A 27,762-nucleotide genomic window follows, 5' to 3' on the forward strand; every position below is an offset into this window, starting at 1 on the left:
ACAGTAAAAAGATTAGGAAGGAGATGTCTGAGATTGAAAATGGCAAAGCATTATCCTGGCCCTAAAATATGTGTATTCCTTGCTAAAAGACATAGTTTGAAACCACCTAGCAAAGAGGAAAAAAACCCATGATATTTATTTTGGGTCCTTGAATCCTGTTTCTACCATGTCAGAAAAAATAAACAAGAATTATATGTTAAAAATATATTAGGACTTTATCTGGGTATCTTATTCATAACCATATACATAGCTGCTGTTTTCAGTTATCGAATAAATGAGTAACTGAATGAATTTGGATTGGTTATATAAACATTACGAGCAAATGTAAAATATTCTGAGCATAGAGTAATGCTTAATACACATATAAATATATATATTTAAATTTCAGGAGTCAATATTGTCACCAACTAGTGCCCCTAGTGCCCCAAGGAACTCAAGGGTGGGTTTGGAAGCATTAACTGTTTTTCCAAATGTTTTTTTTCCCTTTTGTTATGTTAAGGAGATGCAATCACCAACCACCCTGAACCAGACCAAGCCTCACCACAAGAGCTACGCCCATGACCTTTGCCTTATTTTTAATGCTAAAGTCTCTCCAGGAGGACATTAGGCCTCATTACCTTAACCTGCTGTGTATATGGAAGCATGTTTTCCAACTGAGCCTGCGCAAGGGAATACCCACCTCTCCCTTTTGAATATTCATTCCCCACCCAAAATAAAAGGTCCTTGCTTCCCTTTGTTCGGGGATGCCATGACTTTGGAAATGATTCCGCATGGTCTCCTATTTGCTGCAAACACACTTGACTTTGTGAGACAACTTCCACTGGTGTAGTGTCTTATTTAGCTCACCAGGAGGCGAGCCCACTTGGTTCGGTAACAATAGGAGCCTGGCTTAATTGAAGAAGAGGTTTCATGTACAGGAAAAGCGAAAGGTAAGGCTAGAGAAGTAGGAGTCCCAGATTGTGTATGGGCATTGAATAACATGTTGAAAAGCTTGAATTTTATCTTATAGGACCTGGAAAAGCCTGATTAGTTAAGTAAAAATGAAATAATTTCCTATTAGGTAAAATAACTGATGTGTAGCAGCCTCTTCAGATGTGAATCCAATAGGCAGATGGATGAATCAGTTAATTTTCACACATACTGCTTCTCCATTTGTACCATTAACTTTCAATAACATTATATAAATATGGCACACGTTCAGGGAAAATTTTAATTGCTGAAAATAGTGACAGTTTAGTAGAGAAGCTTCCATCTGTCTTACACTGTATATAGCTCAACCCCACCCAAAGCCAGTGATAGATATTTACTGTAGTGATCATAGATCCTGATCTGTGGAGAAAGTCATACTCAAATTTTAAAACAATAGTGACTTTTCAAACAAACTAAAGCATTTCTCAGCATCAAACCCATCTATATACATATATAACATGAATATATGCTTTTAGAAAATCAGGGCGCATAAAATGCCACAGATTACAAGGACACATAATACTGAGAACCAGATTTTGAATGCACCGAGATTGCTGAGAAAGCAAGCGGCAGACCAGAGCTCTCCTATATATTAACTGGTAATTACTAATAATATGATTCTGTAGAGAGAGACCCTGAAATGTAAAGAACATGTGACATCTCCACATGCATATGGTGACTTTTAACATTCAACTTCTAGAATCAAGTTGGAAGGGATCATGTCTTACTCCACCCCACCCATTAATCACTGGACATTTGCTCTGAAAATTACAAGGTAAATGTGATGAGCTTTTTGCCACAAAATATAAAATCCTATTTGACATTAATAGTGACCAAAAGGATAGTAGATAGATAAATCCATGATGCATTCATAATTACCAAGGATTCAGTATGAAACTCTTAAAGATCAGGATGAGGCAATTGATCTTCTTCAAGTGTCAAGCTTTATGATTCTTATGATTTATGATTATTGATGACCTTGGGAGTGAGGAAGTGTTTTTGGTTCTTTTTTGTATTTGATATTCTTGCTGTAAAGAATGAAATTCTGATAAATTAAATTTGCCACATTAGGTTTTATACAGCAGAAGTTGGGGAAAACAAATTAGTAAAAGATCTATTGTCAGAAAAAAAAAAAAGCCAACTTCAAAGGTACCACAAAAAGAATGACTAGCTGAGTTCAATTATAACTGCAAGCAAACTAAGGATATCGTGATGATCTGCAAAAGGACCATATACTGAATGAAAATTTCATAGTATAATGTTTTCATCATCAAAAGCTATGTAAGAGAGAAAACATGACAATTTAATTTTTTGTAAATTCCCTTGGTTATAAATGGATAGTGAGTTTTTTGTAGCAGATTTATATGAAATCATTTTCTGGCTTCTATTGATTTCCAGAGTTGACTCTTCAAAGATGATGGGAGTCTGAATGATCCTTCCTTAGGAATTTGTATTTTAAAGGCAAGCATGGGCAGTCTTAGCAATTTTATATGAAAGAACGTTATCTTTCATTAAAATAATGTAGAAAAATATTGCAAGCGTTTTTTGCTGACATTTCCAGGTGCACAATGTTTATTCTGTGTCCCAAGCAAATATATTAAAAAGTCCTGCTGCTAGAAGGCAATTGGAAGGTTCAAATAGTCCAGCCACTGGCTCCCAGGTAAGATAGCACCTAACGAGAGTTATTTATTCTATTATTAAACACTACAGGTAAAGGGAATACTTGCAATACGCTATTTTTAAACTCTAGAAATAATCATGCAGATTATTCTTACTGTTTCTGGAAAGGCAGGGTATGGTTCTCTTTTCAAGTATTTGTTTTAAATGAGCTTATTACACTCAGCAATTTGGAAATCACATCTCTTTTCAAGATACTTCCCTATACCCTATCCTACTTGTTTCCTCTATAGATAACCAACCCATTACAACAGTAAGCTTCCAGTTTAGTTCCATGTCTTATGCTCCCAAGCTCTTTCCCCTTCTGTATTTGGTATTTTACCATCCATCATCCCTTTCTTCTAGCGATCCACTGTCCATCAGCATTAAGGCGGATGATAATGAAGTGGCCAGACAAATGAATCCTGGCTCATGTGCTGGTTAGCTAATGCATTGCCTTTAATGTTTTCATCCTATTAATGTGCAATTAAAGTCCTTAAAGAGTGATGAATGCTGACAATAATATAAAGAACTGTGGTGTAAAACTTTGGATGATAAGACCTCTGATTGCTTTTCAAATCATCCCAGTTACTTTAGGTTGAAAAACTTAGAGGTGATTTCATAAAGGGGATATTTTCCTATTAAAATGTGTAATAATCAAAAGACAATACTGTTATCAGAGAAACAGCTCTATTGAATATATCATAAAGGACGTCTCTAGAAATACCTAGTCAATTAAATTCACTTAAAGAATGTTAAATTTTCCTTGGTTTGAAACAATATCAAATCTATCCTTTTTAAAAAATGGATAATATCAAGAACTTTTTGAGAACCTAGTTATTTCCATGTCCTCATAATTTTATTGGAATGATGGCATAAATTGACATTCAATAATAATAGTACAGTATTATCTATGTTTCGGGTTTTTATCAATTGGTTTTTAGTGATTCTGTAACCATATTTGCTGAGTATGATTTAAAACTATTTTTTTTAATGATGACTAATTTGGAAATACTTATCTCTGCTGGCACCATCAGTTACAATTTACCTGGGAAATATTTTGTTATACCAAACATATGTTTGAAATATAACCTTAAGTAACTGTTGGTGTGTTGACTTTCATAAAAATTTCTGTTACTGTTGTTACCACTGGAAGAGACTTCAAGTATCATCTAGTTCCGATATTTTCAACTAAGATTTATGATGAGTCCCAATCACCACCCCCACTATAGGCTCCATGACGTCCACCCCCAAAATTACATACAAAAGTATATTTGTGTATGAATTATTTATTTTTCTAAAGAGAGGAGCCATAGGCCTTCAAATGCCTGAATCTACAGATGTTAAAACTGTGCCATAATAGTTTTTTCCAAGATCACATAGAGAATAGATGGAAGAGCCTATACTAGAACCAAGAAACCAGTCAATCCAGTGTTCTTTCATTAATACCTGCTCCCTCTGATTCATGTACTTTATATTTTGTTACTCTATTTTAAATCCATGGCTATAATTTTAGTTTCAATCTTTTGGGAAGTATTGAAAAGCTCATGCACTCCTGGTGGGAGTATAAATTGTTACAAACATTGGAAAACTATTTAGTGGTATTTACTAACACATACATACCCTATGACCCAGAAATTCCACCCCTAAGTAGAATCCAACAGAAATACATGTATATGTTCACTTTAGAACTCTTTATTATGACCCCATTCTGGAAGCTATCCAAGGCCCATTGATAGTAGAATGGACAAATAAACCATCGTATACTCACATAACATAATACTATACAGCAATGACAAAGAATTCTTTATAAATACATACAACAACATGGATGTATCTCACAAACATAATGTTGAGGCAAAAAAAGTCAAACACGGAAGAGTATATACTGTATGATTTTATTTATATAAAATAGCCCTGAAGGGTAGAGAATGGAAGGAGGTATGGGGATGTCTTTTGGGGTTCTGTTTATTAACCTAGGTACTGTTTACCCAGGTTTGTTCAGCTTGTTAAAATTCAGCAAGCTGTACACTTACCATTTGTTCTCTTTATGCTATGTTATAATCTTAAAAATACATAAAATATTTTTAGCAAATGGGATGATACTATTATAGACACTATCATTTTGTAGATAATATTATCAGAGAAATGAAGATAAATTAACTTACTGAATACCTGATGTGCATTGTGTAGTAAGCACTTCCTCATGTGTGACATCTCAATTAATACTGATAAATAACCCGTAAGAGAAGTATTATCCCGATTCTCAAAGAGAATATATGCCCAAGGCTTCACAGCTAATAATTCCCTTTATAAAAGACCCTAGTGATCTGATTACACTGTCCTTAAGAGAAAATAAGGTAGGTAAGTCCTTTGAAAAGTTCAATGGACTGAGCAACACGAAGCTTGAGTTCTAATCCTACCCTTATCGTTCATTCACCCATTCGTTTATCTGACAATATTTAAGTAGCCACTATGTGCCAATGTGCCAGGCAGATATATGTTATCTCTCATGAGACTTAGTTTCTCCTTCTCTGTAAAATATATCTGTTGTCTAAATGATCTCAGAGGTCTCTTTCAACGTTAACATCAAGTCTACCATTTCCTTCACAGCAGCATTTCCCAAACTGGTTTATGTGGGACTCTAGTTTGTTGCCTGTTGTTAGGAATTATAGAAACAAGGCATCAGGATCAAATGAGTTTAGGAAACATTTCTTTACTCAAGGTGAACCATATGTCTTTACTGGGACATTTATAGAAGGCTGTGACATTCTAATGCACACTGAATTACCGAGGAGAATAGAGTATGCAGCATCTCTCCGATTTATTTGACTATGTAACCCTGGGCATTTCATGGACTACACTTCCTAAGAAAAAGTTCTTAGGAAAAAGTACTAAACACAAATTTGAGCCACAGGAAATTTACCTGGAAGTTAAGACATTTCACATTAATCATTTTTTGTGAGGTGACCACAAATGAATGTTATTATCCTCTTTTACAAATCAATTTTATTATAGCTCTTCTACACGTTCATAGAACTGATATATATAATGCCATTACACTCTGTTCTTCTGACTACTCGTGAAATATTTTGAGGTTTACTTTTTCACTGTTTCACGAGCTATAATTGGTACTATCACCCTATATAACCCAAGAGATTTCTAATAAAATTACCAAAGTGAGGCAATTCCCTTGGTTTATTTATCTAGAGGATCTTATTCATAATTCCAGAGATATAATTTAATAATTTCATGATTTATATTTTCAGGACATTCAAAATAATTTAAATGAAGTGAATTTTTAAATTTTTTTTTGGCTAATAATTGAGTGGGTGAGGTGGTACAGTGTTCTTCATCAAGAAATCATGAGTGGGCCGGCCCCATGGCGTAGTGGTTAAGTGCACACGCTCTGCTGCTGGTGACCCGGGTTCAGATCCCGGGTGCACACCGAGGCATTGCTTGTCAGGCCATGCTATGGCGGCGTCCCATATAAAGTGGAGGAAGATGGGCATGGATGTTAGCCCAGGGCCAGTCTTCCTCAGCAAAAAGAGGAGGATTGGCATGGATGTTAGCTCAGGGCTGATCTTCCTCACAAAAAAAAAGAAAGAAAGAAAGAAAGAAATCATGAGTAATAGAGAAAGTGTATTGATTTCAATTAAAATATCATACATGTAATGGCATATTTTAGTTTTTGAATGAAATATTAAAACATACGTTGAAGCCTGAAGCTGTTTATACTAAAAATAAAATTAATTGAATTGCCTTTCATTTATCAATAGTTTATATTCAGATAAATATTATTAATAAAAATAAATTTTATTTCAAATGGTAGAAGAAAAGGAGGATCATGTCATAAAGACAAATAAGAACTACTTTCACCTCTGGATCATCATGCAAAATTCTCATGGTCAAAATGGCCAGAAATAATTACAATGCGCTTTGTGATTATAAAATTAAAGCCTAAAATATGGATTTCAATGGACTAAATGTTATGTCCCCTCAAAATTCATATGTTGAAATTCTAATCTCAAAGTGATGGTATTTGGAGCTTTGGGGAGGTAATTAACTCATCACAATGGAGCCCTCATTAATGGGGATTAGTGCCCTTATAAGAAGATGCCAGAGAGCTAACTAGCTCTCTTTCCACCCTGTGAGGATACTACAAGAAGTCAGCAGTTTGTAACCTGGAAGAGGATTTTTACCAGAACCCAACCATGCTGGCACCCTGATCTCAGACTTCCAGTACCCAGAACTGTGAGAAATAAATTTCCGTTGTTTATAAGCCACCTAGACTATGGTACTTTATTATAGCAGCCTGAACTAAGATGTAAACTGTGACTTGCCATATTAAAAGGCCAAGTTGTACCATCTTCAAATTCTAGATCATTTCTTCCTTTCCATTGGCCACTCCAAGGAAGAGTTTGCTCAGTTTGTCAACCTGAATTTGCAGAGAGCTTGCCTTTACAGTTATCTACCAATTTATTGATTCAGAGGTCAGCATATTAAGATAGAATTTTTTGTTTATTGTAAACTTTTCCTGATTTAATTTAGTATGCCTTCTTTTATAGAAACTTTAACATTATGTCACTGATTACTATGCAAAGATTTAGTCCAAAGATTTCTAACTGGAAGAAGTATTTATGAATCTTCAGGCAGATTTTTTCCCTTTAACTTATCTTTTAATCTTCAAGCTTTTTACATTATTAGAAAAAAAGCTTAAGTAATCCTGCAGAGTTATGTACTAGCTTATGTTGTGGCATTTACTAAATCCTTTTGCTAGAAATTCTTAAAATCCATTTTATTCCTCACTGTCAATTTCATCACTAACTTTACAACATTTAATTATCTCGTCCAAATATTCCCTAGTTAGAACTACAATTGAAATTTTATTTTCTAGTGGTGAGGATAATGAGTGTTATTTAGATGCCTTGAAGTTTCATAGATAGTCTGATCTGATGATAAAATGGAGAATGCTTTCATTTCCTATATGATCATAATGGAAACATTTTGAAAGTTGGAAAAGATATAATTAAAATTGATCACTTAAGGGGCCAGCCCCGTGGCTTAGCGGTTAAGTGCGCGCGCTCCGCTGCTGGCGGCCTGGGTTCAGATCCCGGGCGCGCACCGACGCATCGCTTCTCTGGCCATGATGAGGCCGTGTCCCACATACAGCAACTAGAAGGATGTGCAGCTATGACATACAACTATCTACTGGGGCTTTGGGGGTAAAAATAAATAAATAAATAAAATTATTTAAAAAAAAATTGATCACTTAAGATACAATTGGATTTAAAGAACACTGGGAAAGCCCACCTATTGTTAATACACAATCATGAAATTCCCCCATCTGCTAAAGAAACATTTATATCCTTGGAGCTAAAGTGATTTTCTGCATAGTTGGAAAGCAATATTTTGTTTTGTTTTTGTTTAAACCAATATTCTGTAATCCAAATCTGCATTCATCCAATTAGATGAGTCATATAGCAATTTACTTATGCCAACCAGCAGAACAGGAACAGAGCTGATACCCTATCTGAAGACCACTGACTTCTTAACAGAATATACATCCATTGTTCTTTGGGATCTGGAGCAATAATTTCAACAGTTAATAAAAAAAAGAACTCCTTACAGGAATGAAGAATTTGAAAAATACAAGAAAAGGAAGACATCTGAAATTACGGTGGGTTTCAAAAAAATTAAATTTTGATCAATTGCTTATAAATGCTTTTAGGTTTATTCTTCATTTTTTCTTTCTCTTATGCCTAAAGTAGTCAGCTAACTGCCTATGCAACACCACACTGAGATAAAATAAGTTAAGAACAGAAATTGTTGGAGATAACTTGAAAACTCTGGATGGCATTTGGATCAGAAGGTCCTAATGATAGGACACTAAGGATCCTAAAGGCAATGGTGCATGTTATTGCAAAGCTCTTTGCTGCTATTTTGAGGAAGTTGCCCAGAACAGGGAAAGTGCCAGAAGTCTGAAAAAGAGTTCAATGCCCAATTTTACTAAGAGAAAGATCCTGGAAAATTGTAGATCTATTAGCTTAACTTCTGTACCTGAGATGATAGTGGAAAAAGTCATTACACTATCAATTTGAAAGTGCCTACGGGGCAAAAATGCTGAATAATGAGCAACATGGCCTCACAAAGAACAAATAGCATTAGGCACATTTTATTTCCCTCTCTACCAAATTGATATCATTTATAGAAAGGGAGGAAAGAGTCATTATATGACTGAAAACATTGTTTTAATGTTTCCATATTACTGAGTCTTAATCTTTTCCATATTTTTCTCTAAGGCTAGTCTTTAGTGTAGGTAGCTATGGTGTTATTTCACAGACTCTGGGAAGATTTTGCTGCCCTCCAAAACAGGCTATTAATATTTAATACTATATTTTTTTAGCTTAAGGATTTTTGACACTACTATCAAGCTGTGTGACTTTGAGAAAATTAATAAACTTTTCTGAGTTTATTTCCATTTCTGTAAAAGTTGAAGCTCTCTTCCAGCCCTCTGGATCTATTACAGAAAATGAGTTACAGATTCAAGATAACATTTTAAACTGATTCATTAAATACAAGAAGTTTATTAAAGGACAGAATAAGGTCATACAAACACTGTGACACAAATACAAATAAATGGAAGTAAAAATTATATTAGAAAATGGCTTGAGAGGAAGATTATAATGATGAGAAAAATAATAATGGCTAACATGATATACTGTACACTATGTGCTAGGTATTAATCAGAATTTTCACATATAAGCATTAAAAAGAGACAAAATAAAATTTAAAAGAAAATGACTTAAGAGTAAGGAATGCACTACCTATTATTTAAGAATATAATGAGGACATAATGACAGAAGTAAGCAATATGTAAGTAATCTTCTGTCTGTACTTGGCATTGAGTACATCCTTACTGTGGAACATGGAACCACATTTAGTTTAGGATTCTATATTTGGAAAAGAATGTAGATGTAATACAGTTCTTTTAGAAGAGTGCAAGTAAAAAAGATTAAAGAAATCTAAGAGACTGAAAAGCTTAAAGCACCTTTTTTCTTAGAGGGAGTTTTTCTGTATAGGGATGGGTGGGGGGAAGTGTATGCTTCCTTTAGAAAAATAACCTAGGGCAGACTAAATAAAAGAGGGAGAATGTTGACCAATTAATTCAGTAAACTAATGCAGTAAATATTTATTTCCTATCCAGTGCTGCTTGCTATTGTGATAGGAAAAACTACCTGGCATTATCTCTGATTACAAGGAGTTTACATTTTCACTAGAAAGACAAAATTAGCATAGTCATTCTAAACAAAATAAAGCTGTATAAGATGCATTATGATCTACTCCCAAAATGAGTAACTCAGACAATAAACAAGATCAGTATCTAGAGAAGAGAAAGATGAAGATGGACCAGGCCACATATATTTTTCTCAGAGCTTGGATTTCCCTCACTCTCCTTGCTCCCCTCACCTGGCTAATACCAGATCTCTGCATTGTTGGAGCATCCAAAAAGCCCTTTCTGAACTATGCCCTTTCCAGCATCTAAAACAGTGCACTTATACAACTGGGTTATGTGCCCATTCTGTACTCCCTCAGCATCTTGCACTTGCCTGTAACTCAGTTTTTCTTACTCTATATTGTAACTGCCTGAATACTTGTCCATGAACCTCAATAAAATGTGAGTTCCTTGAAAGCAAGGATCAGGTCTTATTTATTGCTCTATCCCTCATCTACTACATGGCTGAGCATATATTAGGAAGCTAATATTTGAGGAAAAAATGAAAGGATGAATGCTGTACAAGTGCCAAGGGCATTTCTTCCATCATAACAACTGGATAACAATAAGTTGCCAACAGATTTCTCTCAAAATGCTCCAAATGACAAGTAGAACTAATGGGTCAAAGATCTTGTCATGATAAGTTTATGAGATCATTTAGGATCATTTATGTACATTCCAATCTCTTCCAGTTTACCTCTTACCTCTCTCTTCTTCCCACTATATGCCACAGTCACAAAGAACTACTTGTAGTTCTCTTTTTAAACAATTTTTTTTTGTGTGTAAGGAAGATTGTCCCTGAACTAATGCCTGTGCCAATCTTCCTCTATTTTGTATGTGGGACGCCACCACAGCATGGCTTGATAAGCAATGCATAGGTCCATGCTGGGGATCTGAACTCGTGAACTCTGGGCCACCAAAGTGGAGTGCACAAACTTAACCACTACGCCACCGGGCCGGCCCCTTAAACAATTTTTTAACAAGTCTTTTCTTAACAATTCACTCTTAACTTTTCCTCTGGGTTGACTTTGGTGTCCCTGCTCCATGCTCCAGAGCATCCTGTGCTTATCTCTTAATGAATTCTTCTATAAGTTCCTTGAGGTAAGAGTCAGTATCTTATTCATTGCTTTGCAGGCAACACTTTGTGAAGAGTTTGGCACAAAATAAGCTCACCATAAATATTGGGAGACAGAATAAATGAATGGATTTGGAAGGTTTCATGGAGGAGTTAAATATAGCTAAAAAACTATTATGTCTTACTATATACCAAGCCCCATTCTATACTTATATATTAACTCATGAAATCATCTCAAAGACATTATAAGTTACTATTATTATTCCAAATTTACAAATAAGGAAATGGAGGCACACACATCTAAGTAATTTGTTCAAGGTTATATACGTCTGGCAAGTGACAGAGAAAATGTTATTAAGTACTACACCATATTGTATCTGTACTTAGGATCTATGCTAGTCCATGAAAGATGGATAGAATTGAGAATGAAAGAATCAAGGCAGAAAAGCATCCTTACAGAATCCTTACTATGAGGCATGACATGAGCTGAAGAACAGAACGAGATGTGTAAAAACAAAAGACAAGAGAATGATATAATTGATATTGTTTTGAATGTTTGTATTGGGAAATAGTAGAAGACAGACTAGGATAGAGAAATAGGAAGATTGTAGATAGAAATGAATGCCAAAATGTAGAGTTTAGACTGAACATGAAGCGGTAGGAACATAGTAGGTTCTTAAGTAAGTGAGTGACATGATAAAATAACTTTTGGGAAGCTTAATACAAGGGGATGTACACAATCAACAAGAATGGGGAGAACTACTGGCCAGTTGGGGTCTTTAGGTCAATATTTAGTTTGGTAATTTCACCGATGTCCAAGGTCCAGCTCTTATACCAAAAGGTGTAGAAAATCTCTGTGCCCCCAAGTTTATAAGATTCTTTTGTGACTGATTCAGATAAAATAACCAATAGTCAAATACCTTTCATAGGAAAGAAAATAGAATCTAGAGTCTCTATAATATACAACCATAAAGTACAGGATACAACAAAAAATTACTAAGGCATATGAAGAAACAGGAAAATGTGACCCTTATTCAAAAGAAAAGGTAATCAAAGAATACCAAGACAACCAGAAATGTAGATTATCAGAAAGATTTTAAAACAGCTATTATAATTGTACTCAAGGACATAAATAAAAACATACTCATAATGTATGACATATAGGAAACGTCAACCAAGAATAGAAACTATTAAAAAGAATCAAATGGAAAATCTAAAACCTAAAAATATAGTAGCTGAAATGAAATTTCACTAGAGAAGCTTAATAGCCGGTTGAAGATAAGGCATAAAAGAGTGAGTAAATTTAATAGATATGTAAAAATAATCCAATTTAAAGGAGAGAGAAAGAAGTAAGATTGAAAAAATAAATAAATAAACCAGTTTACTCAGTTATCTTTAACGAAAAGTGTGAGTAAAGAAGAAATAACTTCTCTTAGAATTTGTAAACATGAGCTTTCCATATGTGAGTTTTCATCAAGAATTTGCATTACCTAGCTTGTCCAAAAACAATTCATTCCTAGAATTAAAGTTCTCTAGAACTGGCAGTGCTACAGATAATCCCATCAGAAGCAACTGTAAAAATTTTCTGGGGAGGAATCCATGATCATTCATGCCCCAAGAAGTGACAATGGATATATTTCTAAGAAAAAATCAGTAATATCACAAAACATGCAAAACAAAACAAAATAAAAATTTTAAAAATAAGAACAAGAGATTATGAGAAGAAACAGCTGACAACAAATCAGACTTGCAGTGTTTTCAGATGTTGAAATCCTCAGGCTCAAATTATAAGTGTTTATATTTGAAATTGAAAAAAATCTTTTGAAGGTTTTGAAAATGTGGTTATTGAGCAAAAGATTACAAAATTTAGTCAAGCAGGTTGGAAAAAGTAAAAATAGAATCTCTATAAGTAAATATATTGAAATAAAATTATGACTCAATAGACAGGATAAATGACAGATCTGACTCAGCTGAGAAGAAAATTAGTAAACTGGAAGATAGAGCCCAAAAGACTATCCAGATTTGAAGCACAAAAAGGTAATAGATAATAAGATATATAGAGGAAGATATAATTTTTACTTCTCTAGAGTAGAAAAGAACCCAGATTACAGTATAATAGTAAATTCAGTGTGCTAAAAGAAGACACATGGTAACCTAGGATTCTGTAACTGGCAAAATCATATTTTAATAAAGAAAGGTAAAATAAAGGTATTTTCAGAAAATAAAAACTGAAAACATTTGTTACTGACTAAACCTAACTAAAGAAAATTCTGCCAAATATACTTTGGTAAAAAAATGGCAGATGGGAGAAGTAAAATGATAGAATAATGGAGAAATTATTGACTATGTGGATAAATCTAAAAAGATGTTCTGATTATCAGCTGTGCATAGAAATCACCCTTTTCTGATAATATAAAGTAGTGACAATTAATTATGCTTATGAATATTGTAGGATAAGAATTCAGACAAGGTACTGCAGGGATGGCTTATCTCTCTTCTGAAATAGCTGGAGTCTCAACTTAAAATAATTGAATAGCTAGGGTAACTTTAAACATTTGGGAACTGAAATTATCTGGAGTCTTCTTCACTCACATTTCTGTTGCCAGAACTGGTACAACTCAAAGGTTGGGCTCATCTGGGACTGTCTTTCAAAGAGAATGCATGTAGCTTCTCCACGTGTCATGGATTTTTCACAGCATGGCAACTGGATTCTGAGAGGAAGTGTCCCAAGAGAAAACAGCAGGAGAAGGAGTGTGCCAAGAGGTCAAAGGAAAAGTTCAAAACTTTTTCTAAGCTAAGCTGATCTGTCACAGAATGTTACTTCTACCACATAGTAGTCAAGCAAGTCCCTAAAACTAGCCCATTATTAAAGGGAGGGTAAATAAACACTATGTCTTGATGGTAGACATTGCAAGAAAACAATCTGCAATGAACAATAAAAATAATGTCTTGTGAGGTTAAAAAACAAGATACAACTACAGTATATTATAACAAAGGTGTATATATAAGGTGAAATGATGATTGGCGACCTTTAAGATATTCTAAAACTTTTGTTATTTCGGAAAAGGATAAAAACATCAATTAAACTTAGAGCTAGATAAGTTATGTATATATGTTAAAATTTTTAGTGAGACCACTAAAGGAAAAGAAACAGAGTAAATATATCCCAAAATATGACATGGGAAAATTGGAATTAAAAAAATATATATAGTGATATGACATAGGAGTACTTAAATATATAAAGCAATTATTAACAGACATAAAAGGAGAAATAGACAGTAACACATTATAGTAGGGGACTTTAACACTCCACTTACACCAATGGATAGAAGATTCAAACAGATCAATAAGGAAACATTGGCCTTAAACAACACACTAGACCAGATGGATTTAGTAGATATATTCAGAACATTCCATCCTAAAACCAGAGAATACACATTCTTTCCAAATGCACATGGAACATTTTCCAGGATTGATCACATATTAGGCCACAAAACAACTTTCAATAAATTTAAGAAGATTGAAATAAAACCAAGCATCTTTTCTGTCCAGAATGGTATGAAACTAGAAATAAACTACAGGAAGAAAATCAGAAAAGCCACAAATATGTGGAGATTAAACAAAATGCTACTGAACAACGATTGGGTCAATGGAGAAATCAAAGGAGAAATCAAAAATGCCTGGAGACAAATGAAAACGAAGATATGACATGCCCAAATTTGTGGGATACAGCAAAAGTGGTTCTAAGAGGGAAGTTTACAGCAATACAGGCCTACCTCAACAAACAAGAAAAACTCAAATAAACAATCTAACAGTACACCTAAAGGAACTGGAAAAAGAAGAACAGACACAGCCCAACATCAGTAGAAGGATGGAAATAATAAAAATCAGAGCAAAAATAAATGAAATAGAGACTGAAAAAACAACAGAAAAAAATCAATGAAACCAAGAGCTGTTTCTTTGAAAAGACAAACAAAATTAACAAACTTTTAGCAAGACTCAGCAAAAAAAAAAAAGAGAGAAGTCTCAAATAAGTAAAATCAGAAATGAAAGAGGAGAAATTACAATGGACACCTCAGAAATACAAAAGATTTTAAGAGAATACTATGAAAAGATATGCACCAAAAAATTGGATAATCTAGGAGAAATGGATAAATTATTAGAGTCATATAACCTTCCAAAACTGAATCAAGAAGAAATAGAGAATTTGAATAGACCAATCACCAGTAAGGAGATTGAAACAGTAATCAAAAACCTCCCAAAAAATAAAAGTCCAGGACCAGATGGCTTCCCTGGTGAATTCTACCAAACATTCAAAGAAGACTTAATACCTATCCTTCTCAAACTCTTCCAAAAAATTGAAGAGTAGGGGAAGCTTCCTAACTCATTCTAGAAAGCCAACATTACCCGGATACCTAAACCAGAGAAGGACAATATAAAAAAAAGAAAAGTACAGGCCAATATCACTGATGAACATAGATGCAAAAATCCTCAACAAAATATTAGTAAAAGGAATACAGCAATTCATTAAAAAGATCATACACCATGATCAAGTGGGATTTATTCCAGGGATGCAAAGATGGTTCAACATCCACAAATCAATCAATGTGCTATACCACATCAACAAAATGAAGAATAAAAATCACATGATCATCTCAATAGGAGCAAAGAAAACATTTGACAAGATATAGCATCCATTTATGATAACAGCTCTGAATAAAATGGGTATAGAAGGACAGCACCTCAACATAGTAAAGGCCATATATGACAAACCCACAGCTAATATCATTCTCAATGGAGAAAAACTGAAAGCTATCCCCCTCAGAACAGGAACCAGACAAGGATGCCTACTCTAGCCACTCTTATTTAGCATAGTATTAGAAGTCCTAGCCAGAGCAATCAGGCAAGAAAAAGAAATAAAAGAATTCCAAATTGGAAAAGAAGAAGTGAAACTGTCACTATTTGCAGATTACATGGTTTTATATATAGAAAACCTTAAAGAATCCACCAAAAATCTTTTAGAAATAATAAATGAATATGGTAAAGTTGCAGGATACAAAATAAACATACAAAAATCAGTTGCGCTTCTATACACTAACAACAAAGTAGTAGAAAGAGAAATTAAGACTACAATCCCATTTACAATTGCAACAAAAAGACTAAAATACCTAGGAATAAACTTAACCAAAGGGGTAAAAGATCTATACACTGAAAACCATAAAACATTGTTGAATGAATTTGAAGAAGACACAAAGAAATGGAAGACATTCCATACTCTTGGATTGGAAGAATTAACATGGTTAAGATGTCCATACTTCCTAAAGCAATCTATAGATTCAGTGCAATCCCTATAAAAGACACAATGACATTTTTCACAGAAATAGAAGAATCCTAAAGTTTATATGGAACAACAAAAGACCCAGTATAACCAAAGGAATCCTGAGAAAAAAGAACAAAGCTGGAGGTGTCACACTCCCTGATTTCAAAATATACTACAAAGCTATAGTAACCAAAACAGCATGGTACTGGCACAAAAACAGACTCACAGAACAATGGAGCAGAATCAAGAGCCCAGAAATAAACCCACACATCTATGGACAGCTAATCTTTGACAAGGGAGCAAAGAACATACAATGGAGAAAGGAAAGTCTCTTCAATAAAAGGTGTTGGAAAACTGGACAGCCACATGCAAAAGAATGAAAGTAGACCATTATCTTACACCATACACAAAAATTAACTCAAGATGGATTAAAGACTTGAATGTAAGACCCGAAACCATGAAATTTTTAGGAGAATACATAGGCAGTACGCTCTTTGACATCAGTCTTAGCAGCATATTTTCAAGTACCATGTCTGACCGGGCAAGGGAAACAATAGAAAAAAAAAAAAAATGGGACTACATCAAGCTAAAAAGCTTCTGCACAGCAAAGGAAACCATGAACAAAATGAAAAGACAACCTAACAATTGGGAGAAGATATTTGCAAACCATCTATGTGATAAGGGGTTAATATCCAAAATATATAAAGAACTCATACATCTCAACAACAAAACAACTAACAACCCGATTAATAAAATGGGTGAAAGATCTGAACAGACATTTCTCCAAAGAAGATATACAGATGGCCAATAGGCACATGAAAAGATATTCAACATCATTAACTATCAGGGAAATGTAAATCAAAACTACGATGAGATATCACCTCACTCCTGTCAGAATGTCTATAACAAACAAGACAGGATATGATAAGTGTTGGAGAGGAAGTGGAGAAAAGAGAACTCTCATACACTGCTGGTGGGAGTGCAAACTGGTGCAGCCACTAAGGAAAACAACATGGAGATTCCTCAAAAAATTAAGAATAGAACTGCCATACAATCCAGCTATATCCACTTGGATAAATGCTGGGTATTTATCCAAGGATCATGAAAACACAAATGCATAAAGATACATGCAACCCTATGTTCATTGCAGCGTTATTCACAATAGTGAAGACTTGGAAGCAACATAAGTGCCCATCAAGTGATGAATGGATAAAGAAGATGTGGTATATATACACATAGAATACTACTCAGCCATAAGAAACAATGAAATCTGGACATTTGTGCAAAATGAATGGACCTTGAGGGCATTATGCTAAGCGAAATAAGTCAGAGGGAGAAAGTCAAATACCATGTGATCTCGCTCATAAGTAAAAGATAAAAACAGCAACAAACAAACACATAGAGACAGAGATTGGATTGGTGGTTACCAGAGGGGAAGGGAGGAGGGAGGAGGGCAAAAGGGGTGATTAGGCACATGTGTGTGGTGATGGATTATAATCAGTCTTTGGGTGGTGAACATGATGTAATCTACATAGAAATAGATATATGATGATGTACACCTGAAATTTATATAATGTTATAAACCAACGTTACCGCAATTAAAAAAAAAACAGTTTATGCAAATAAATGTTCTGATATTGGGATTCAGAAAAAACAATTGATCCAAAGTAAGGCAGAAGAAAGATATAGAAAGAGGAGATAAATGGTAAGCACAAAGAAGGTGATAGGAATATTATACTAGTAATCACAATAAGTAGAAAAGGACAAAGATTGGAAATGCCAACTGAAGAAGAAATAAAGAACTGAAATAATATTATAAAAATGAAACATACTGAATCAATCACTTAAAATATTCCTATTAAAAGGTTGCAATCCTATAAGTTTTGATTGGCAAGTTCAAATGTTCATAGAACATTTAACTACCATCTTACACAAAACTTTCCTAGACAATGGCCCAGTTACTCACCAAAATCTTTTCCTCTTTCTGAGCAGTAGAAACCTACCTTTTCCCATGAGTGTGGATCTAGGTGGGGCTATATGAATAGTTCTTACCAATGGAATGCAAGATGAAATTATGTGTCATCTTTGTTCCAAATCAGTTAGGAGTGGATTTGTCTTTTCCACACCCTCTGCACCTCTTTTCCTCATCTCCTAGCCATGTTTTGAAGATCCCAGAGCCATGTCATTGGAAAAGTCTTGCTTGTTGAATCAACACATGGAAGGTTTTTGGATAAATACCCAAATGGAATGTGACATGAAGAAGCCATAAACTTGTACTGTGTTAGTCCAATGAGTTGACAAACTAATTCTAAATGTATATGGATAAGCAAAGGGCTGCACAATAGCCTGACTTGCCCTAACTTATATAGTCCCCAACTCATTTCAAGTGTCTAGTATAACCTTATGCCAAAACCTTAAGAAGACATTAGGGAAAAAAAAATGTTAGCTGATATAATTCACATAGACATTGAAACCTTAAAAAAAATCAGCAAATGGTGATATCTATGAGTAAAAAAGTTAATACACTAAGACCAAGTTGGGTTTAACCTAGTATACCATTTACCTATTGCTGTGTAAAAATCCACCCCAAAACTTAGTGGCTTAAAACAACAAACATTTATTATTTTTTGCTCATAAGTCTATAGGTCCAGTAGGTAGGTCTCAGCTGGGACTATTTGTTTTTGTTCCATGAGGTCTCTCATTCTTCAGCAGACTAGCTTGGGCTTGTTCTCATGGTTGAGGCTAAGGTCCAAGAGTGAGAAAACCCAATAATGCAAGAGAACAAGTGGAAGGAAACAAAGCCTATTGAGTCTTGGACTTAGAACTGACATACTGTCACTTCTGCTACATCTATTGAACAAAGCAAGTCACAAGGCCAGTCCAGAATTAGAGTGGTTAGGGACAAGAAAAATAGAGGGCAAAGTATAGGGATACAGGGAGAGCATTCATTGGGGTCATCAATGCTATCAATCACCTCATTTAGTATGACTCACCACCTTAACACATTAAAGGAGAAAAATCATATGATCAGCTCAACAGATGAGGAAAAAATTGTCATTAAATTAAGTATCTATTTGTAAGAGAAATAACACAAAACAAAAACAACAACAACTCTTTGAAACTAATAATACCGATAAAATGTTTATTTGATGAAGGATTTCTACCGAAAACCCACAGCAAACATTATCTGATAGTTTACAACTGGAAAATTTCCTTCTGAGATCAGGAACAAGATGGATGTCTTCAATATTACCACTTCTATTTAACACTGTGCAGGAGGTCTTAGCTAGTATAGGATACATAAATCCGCTTCCCAATGAAAGATACGAGAATTGGAAAGGAAGAAATTAAACTGTCATTGTTCTCATATGATGTGATTATCACTTTAAAAGACAAAAAACATCTACTAAAACTTATTAAAATTAACAAAAGTTGAGCAAGTCTGCTGGATTTAAAAAAAATCAATATATAAAAAGTTGAATTTCTATACAGTAGCAACAAACAGAATATATATATTAAAATATTGTAAATATATCAAAAATATAAAGTAGCAAGGTATAAATCTTATAAAGGATATGCAAAATCTTAGAAAATTTTAAAACTTTATTTTAAAACATTAATAAGGGCCCAAATCAAAGGGGAGACATCCTTTGTTCTTAGACTAGAAGACTCAATATTTTAAAGATGTCAATTCTCCACAAATTGATCTATAGATTCAATGCAATGCCAATCTATGTCCCAGAAGTTTTGTTGTTGTTGTTGTTGTTGTGTTGGGTGCTGAAATTGACAAGTTAATTCTAAAGATATGTGGATGAGCAAAGAGCTAAGAATAGCCAAGATATTGCTGAAGAACAACAATATAACTATTACTGTCATAAAGATACAATAAGGCTTTTTAGTCTTAGTGCAGGAATATATAAGTTAACCAAAATAATCAGAGATCCTAGAAACAGAGCACCCCATTATTGGAAATATTTTATGACAACCCTGTCATTAAGATCAGTGGGAAAGAAAATCAGATTTCACCAAAAAGTAGTTGGGACCATTGACTAACCATCTGGAAAACATGAATTGGACTCTCCCTTGCATTATATACTAAAACTAGTGGTAAACTATAAAATATTCATAATTCTAAACTACAAAACATTTGAAAACAATAGAGAAGAATATTTTTATGACCATGTGTGAAGTAAGCATTTTTAGATCATGATGCAAAATTTGTAAATCATTAGGTAAAAAATTAATAAATTCAACCACATTAAAATTAAGGACATCTGTTCAAAATACAACATAAAGAGAGAAAATAGGCAAGGCAAAAAATGGAACGAGATATTTAAAACATATATAACCAACAAAAGATTAATGTCTAAAACATATATATAGAACTCTGTTGAATCAAGTAAAGGACAAACCTAGAAGAAAAAAAATGGACAAGAGAGTTTAACAAGCATCTTATGGTGGAAGAAACCCAAATGACCAATAAATATATGAAAATATACTCAATCTCAATAGTAATCAGAAGATTGCTAAATATAAATATAATGAAATAATATTTCATACTATCCAGATTGGCAAAATTAAGAAATCTGTTAATACCAAGTGCTGACAAAGTTATAGATCAATGGGAACTCAAACACTACTGGTAGGTGTATATATTGGCACAAAAACATGCGAAACAGATTTAAGATGCCCATACCTTACAATAAAACAATTTCTGTCCAAGGAATATACTCTAGAATAGGGCTTTCCTATCTTGAGATCCATGGATAGAATTTAAAGGCCATGTGAACTTGGATGGAAAAAAAACTATTTTTTTATTTCCAGTAGTCCCTAAATAAAGTTTAACATTTCCTTTGTTTATGAATGTAGACAACAACCCACAGTAATATTAGCAATACCTGTGACTCTCTCAACAAAGAAACAAAGATATTTTCATATCACATTACAGTTATTGGCAGATAACTGGGTATAAGTATCCTTTACACTCATCACCACTTCAAAATCAGGGAAGTAATTAAACCTAACCCTAGGTCTTGTTACTTAATGCATTAATTAAAAAAGATATTTAATACTATGTAACAAATCTATTAACATTTGTATAACTGTGTTTCAATATAATTGGGTTTTTCTGTAATCCTATGATTTTACTTTGTATATTTAACAACTTATCCTGAGAAGGAGTCCAGTAGGCTTCACCAGACTTCCAAAAAGCTCCACAGCACAGTTAAATACTCTGCTCTACAAAAACCTCTTACACATACGTGTAAAACAAAAATATTGATAACCCAAATATCCATCAACAGTAAGATGAATAAATGCATTGTGGTATATTCACACCATGTATGAATATTTCTTGCAGTGAAAATGAATGATTTACACACAACAACATGGATAAATCTCAGGTGAGTGAAAAATGGAAGTTGTAGAAGAATGTATACTGTGTGATCCTATGTGTAGAAAGTAGGAAAACGTGTAAACTAAACAATGTATTGTTTAGGAATACAAACACGTGGTGAAGCTATAAATAAATGAAAGGAAATGATAAACACAAAAATTAAGGTAGTGAGTTACCTCAGAGTTAGGAGGAAAAAGTATGGGATCAGAGAAGAAACTGCAGAGGCAATGTTCTTTTTCTTAACCTGGGTAGTAGGCACATAGGTGATAATCTTAGCATGATTCTTTATAATTTACATATATTTCTTATTTTTTATCTGCTCAATATTTACTAAAAACAATTTTAAAATGTATATAATTCTGCCTGCTATGTGAGGAATGGAATGAAGGAGATCCACAGTAGAAACGGGCAGGCTTCTATGGAAGATGTCATAATAGTCAAGATGAAAGACGTGGCTTGGGCCAGGGTTTTGATAGAAGGTAGACACAGAGAGGTCATATTCAGGATTCATTTTTAGAAAAAGAAACAAGAGATGCTATTGAAGGAAGAGGAAAAGAAAGAAGTCCGAGGATTTTGCCTGAGCAACTGGATGGAAGTAGAGGTATTTTTAAGGGATGGGGGGTACAGTGAAAGGAATGTGTTCAAAAGGGAAATTGAAGCGTTCAAAAATAGGCCATAAAAAGAAGTATCATGTACTGGGGGTGGGGGGTGGGAGTGGGGTGGGATAAGTCATACACAGGATACTCCCCACTTTCAGAATCAATGAAGCTTATGGTTTATAACACTCTTTTAGCCCTCTATGCAGCAAGCCAGCATCTCCTAATCTATATTTAGGTAGTGATTTTGGATATTATGTAGCTTGAAAACTTGAATTTTCTGGGTGGTTTATAAGCTATCTGTATGGGTATTAATGAACAGTGAACTTGCACTGAAAAAAAAAAAGGAAATGAAGAGTTCTGTTTCAGACCTTAAATTAAGAGAAGTCTATGAGACATCCAGTAGAAATGTCACTAGGCAGTTGCTATTTACATGTTTGCTACATAAACAGAAACATAGGGACCACAACATCTGAGAGCCAGAAAAGAATCCTAAATTCATTTTCCACCTTAAATTTGGAAAAAAAAAAAATCCAGATAGCTTCTTAGTGTCCATGCGTCTCTAATAATTATTGGTGAGTTTGGTAATTGCCAGCAGCAATTTGTTCTTTCAGGCAAGTCTCTGCTTTTTCCACTAAACTGCCAAAGCAAAGGATTCTTCCATTAAGATATTCTCATCTGAGTGAATTTATTGTCTGCCTTTCTTCAGAATGCCCCTTCTCCCTTTCTTTGACATCAGTACTGATTCATATTCTAGTCAAGTTACAGCGATGAATTTATAATACCTTATATTGAGATTGCTCTTTAGAGATCAAATGAGCTTTCACATATATTACTTCATTTACACCTTCTAGTACTTCTTTGAGGTAGTTTGGAAGGGGGTTGTTATCCCCACTTTTTAAGATGAGGCAATCAAGACCCCAATTGGTAACGTGACTTGCCCAAGGTGATATAATTATTAAATGGCAGAGCATAAACTCAACTTGAAGTCTGCTAATTCCTTGAGATCTTGTGTTTATTCTATATCTTATGGTGGTTTGCACGTTGAGAAGAAGTACTAGTTCTTGTCTACTGGGTAATTGTACTCTAAGGACATTTGCTGTAACTTTTTCGATTTGCATAATGAGATTAGCAATTAGAATGATTGCTCCAAGTAACTAAAGTAACATCACTAATATTGCAATTAAAATGAAAAGAAGGACTTATGGTTGTTCAGGGGTTTTTTTTCTTAAAGTCATTTCAAAACACTTTCGTATCTATTACTATTTGCTACTTATAACACTCTTATAATTTGGCTGTGGCAGATAATAATTTTATAATTTAGAAAATGAAGAAATGGAGCCAGAGAAAGGTGAAGGTAGCTGCAAAACAACTACGAATAGATCCCCATGATTCTCAAGATCTAGATGTTTTGCTAAATTCTACTGTCATATATACTTGAAATTTCCCTTAGAAAATCCCTACATTATCTTAAAAATCATACTACAACAAATGTATTCTAGGTGTTGTCTTATGCAAAATTTTAATGTTAAAGAGAATGCTATGGCAAATAATTTCTCAATATTGATATATTCAGAACTCAAGGAGCATAATCAAAGATAGAAATTCCTCAAATAACAGAATATATTTTAATGTGCTAACTAAAAAACAAATTTCAACTTTTAGTTGTTCAAGAAGCCTTTGTTTCCGCATGCTATAGTTGTTTTAAAGGTAGTCCCACTAAGGAAGTTTTAATTTTAAAAATTCCCTGCGTAAGCTCCATCCACTTACCTCTGTTGGCCAGAGTTTGAAATACTATTTTAAGTGGTTATTTGGGGTGGAAATTACAGATCTCTTTCTTTTTTTCCTATATTACTCCATTATTTTATGTTAAATTTTCATAATTAGTGTGTATCGCTTTTGTAATCAGAAAAAAATAGACCAAAACGATCATTTAAAATGCTTTAAACTGCAATGTCTTCTCTAGAATTTTTCAGAAAATATCATTTCAGTTTGTTATAATAGCCAAATGTAAGATAATACACTGGAAGTTACAAGATTTGAAGTAACGTAATTGCTATAACTCTATGTAAGTATTATGATTCATTGACTGTTTGCTGTGTTTTTATGTTAATCTAATCAGATCATCATAGAAAAATTCAGGACCAGGAATCCTCAATGATGCATCTTGAAACAAATGTAGTCTTGGAAATACACAACATTAGATGTCATAAAGGTTTTACAGGAAACATTTCTGCCAGCAATTTGCTTATTACTTACTCTTAAATTTAATAATCATAAGGAGGACACTCATGCTTAAAATATACCCTAACATATATATGCTAGAAAATGCAATCAAACATATTCCTAGTTCTATAATGTTGAATCTGGATTTCAGTTCTGAAACTCTGATTCAACATCTTGACATTAAGCCTCTTGAATCAATGTTTGATTCAAGCTATCTCAAACCTGGCAGAAATTTAGGGGTTAAAGATTAGTCTCCATGTTACCAGAGCATTGGGTTCTTATTGTCCCCCAGGATAGAAATCAAGAGAGACAACAAATGGGAGTAGAAAAGTAAAAGTATATTAGCTTGTGCACAAGGGAAACACAAGGGAGCTGGTGAGGAAAGGAAAGGGGCAGGTGACCGGCTTGTTAGGGAGCGGGATTGTGGGGCTTTTTATTAGGCAAAGGCTGGGGAAGAGTGCCTTGTCATGGCATGCAGAGGCGGGGTTTTGCTTGTACTTGCACTGTTGTTTGACATGCCACATGCATTGCATGTATCATTAGCATACTAGCTCTCAGCCCCTGGGTGGGATTTTTACTATGGTAATGGGGCTAGAGTCACCTTCACTCAACTCCTGGGTGCTAGGGCACGTGCATAAGTCCTGCGAAGTCTTGAGGCTGTGGAATGTGGATCTTGGTGGTCTCTATTTGATTCTTCTAGCTTGCTGATTGGTTATGGGCCTTATCTTCTTAGGCCAGGGGACTTGCTGATGACCCTGTCTCTGTTAGGCTGGTTCCTATCTCATCCAATGCCATTATAAAGAGAACAGTGATTTGGGGAATCCCTTCAGTGTGTGTAGAAAAGTCCAGAATAGAGAATGAACACTTTATTATAAAAGCAAAAAGCATTAGTGAAGTAGTATTTTCCTTGGTGGGGAAAAATTTTTTAGAACCCTCGTTATATATATGTTCTTTTTTTTTTTTCTTTTTTCTTTCAAATGCCCACAAAATGTTATTGCTCTTATTGTACTTGTGTTAAAAACAAAATTATTCATGACACTTGTTAAAGACAGTAAGGAAGACTTGATTCAAGAGAGGACTATCGTGATAGGTGTAGGGACCCCTGCAATGGAATCTTACAGTGGGGGAAAGAGATTGGCCTCAACTCCAAATACAACAAAGAAAAGTGGGATTTTACCCACATAGGGGCCACCCCTGGAACATTGAGAACTGAGAGAAGCACACTGGAAGCCTCCTAAGGCATCACTTACATAAGGTCACCTATCCAAGAGCAGGAGACGTAGCTGACCTACCTAATACGTAAAACAAGCAAAGGGAAAGAGGCAAAATGAGGAGGCAAAAGAATACATTCCAAGTAAGGGAACAGGACAAAACCCCAGAAAAGGAACTAAGTGAAACAGAAATGAGCAACCTACCTGACAGAGAGTTCAAACTAAGAGTGTTAAGGATGCTCACTGATCTGGGGAGAAGAATAGATGAACTCAGTGAGAATGTCAACAAAGAAATGGAAGATATAAAAAAGAACCAATCAGAAATGACAAATACAATACTGGAAATGAAAAATTCATTAGAGGGACTCAAAAGCAGAGTAGAGGATACAGAAGAACGGATCTGTGAGCTAGAAGAATAGAAGAAATTACCCAAGGTGAACAGGTAAAAGAGAAAAGAATTAAAAAGAGTGAGGACAGTCTAAGGGACCTCTGGGACAACATCAAGCGCACTAACATCCGTGTTATAGGTGTCCCGGAAGGAGAAGAGCGAGACAAGGGGGCAGAGAATCTATTTCAAGAAATAATAGATGAAAACTTCCCAAACCTAAGGAAGGAAACAGACATCCAGGTACAGGAAGCACAGAGAGCCCCAAACAAGATAAACCCAAAGAGGCCCACACCAAGACACATCATAATCAAAATGTCCAGAATTAAAGGTAAAGAGAGAATCCTAAAAGCCGCAAGAGAAAGTCAAGTTACATACAAAGGAAACCCCATAAGGCTATCAGCTGACTTCTCAGCAGAAACCTTACAGGCTAGAAGAGAATGGCACGATATATTTAAAGTGCTAAAAGGAAAAAACTTACAGCCAAGAATACTCTACCCAGCAAGGTTATCATTCAAAATGGAAGGAGAGATCAAAATTTTCCCAGATAAGCAAAAATTAAAGGAGTTTGTCACCAAGAAACCAGTGCTACAAGAAATGTTAAAGGGACTGATTTAAGGGGAAAAGAGAAGACCACAAATAGGAAAAATTATCTATTTCCATGATTAGAACGTAATGGATACAAATGCACAAAAAAGAGGTTAGATATGATATTAAAAACATAAAAGGAGGGAGGAGGGGAGTTAAAGAGTACAGCTTTCAGACAGAGGTCAAACTAAAGTGACCATCAATTCTGTATAGAAGCAGTAAGGAACAGAGAAGGACTACTAAAACAGAGGGAAAAAAAAAAGTTAAAAAATGACAGTAAGTACATACTTATCAATAGCTACTTTAAACGTCATTGGACTAAATGCTCCCATTAAAAGGCATAGGGTGGCTGACTGGATAAAAAAACAAGACCCATATATATGCTGCATACAAGAGACACACTTCAGACCTAAAGACAATCACAAACTGAAAGTGAAGGGATGGAAAAAGATACTCCACGCAAATGGCAATGAAAAGAAAGCTGGGGTAGCAGTACTCATATCAGACAAAATAGACTTTAAAACAAAAACTGTAAAAAGAGACAAAGAAGGGCATTACATAATGATCAAGGGAACAATCCAACAAGAGGATGTAACACTTGTAAATATCTACGCACCCAATGTAGGTGCACCTAAATATATAAAGCAATTATTAACAGACATAAAAACGGAAATAGACAGTAACACAATAATAGCAGGGGACTTTAACACTCCACTTACACCAACGGATAGATCATCCAAACAGAAGATCAATAAGGAAACATTGGCCTTAAACGACACACTAGAACAGATGGACCTAGTAGATATATAAAGAGCATTCCATCCAAAAACGGAAGAATACACGTTCTTTTCAAATGCACATGGAACATTCTCCAGGATTGATCACATATTAGGCCACAAAACAAGTCTCCATAAATTTAAGAAGATTGAAATAATACCAAGCATCTTTTCTGACCACAATGGTATGAAACTAGAAATCAACTATAGGAAGAAAATCAGAAAAGCCACAAATACATGGAGATTAAACAAAATGCTACTGAACAACGACTGGGTTAACGAAGAAATC

At 34.5% G+C, this 27,762-nt stretch overlaps 1 long non-coding RNA gene across 9 annotated transcripts in view; it reads left to right on the top strand.

The window, feature by feature from the left end:
• Nucleotides 1-725: 725 nt before the first annotated feature.
• LOC131401344 (uncharacterized) overlaps nt 726-27,762 on the top strand; it is a 37,044-nt gene continuing 10,007 nt past the window's right edge. For 2 of the 9 annotated variants that reach the window (XR_009217655.1, XR_009217648.1), the window contains exons 1-3: nt 726-929; nt 2,531-2,629; nt 24,292-24,355. This is a non-coding gene — a long non-coding RNA (uncharacterized LOC131401344). Of the gene's footprint in view, nt 930-2,530; nt 2,630-8,256; nt 8,306-24,291; nt 24,356-27,762 lie in introns of all 9 variants that reach the window. The other 7 variants (XR_009217650.1, XR_009217656.1, XR_009217654.1 and 4 more) reach the window with 7 other exon arrangements.

The sequence above is a fragment of the Diceros bicornis genome, chromosome X (genome assembly GCF_020826845.1).
Source record: "Diceros bicornis minor isolate mBicDic1 chromosome X, mDicBic1.mat.cur, whole genome shotgun sequence".
Taxonomy (NCBI): domain Eukaryota; kingdom Metazoa; phylum Chordata; class Mammalia; order Perissodactyla; family Rhinocerotidae; genus Diceros; species Diceros bicornis.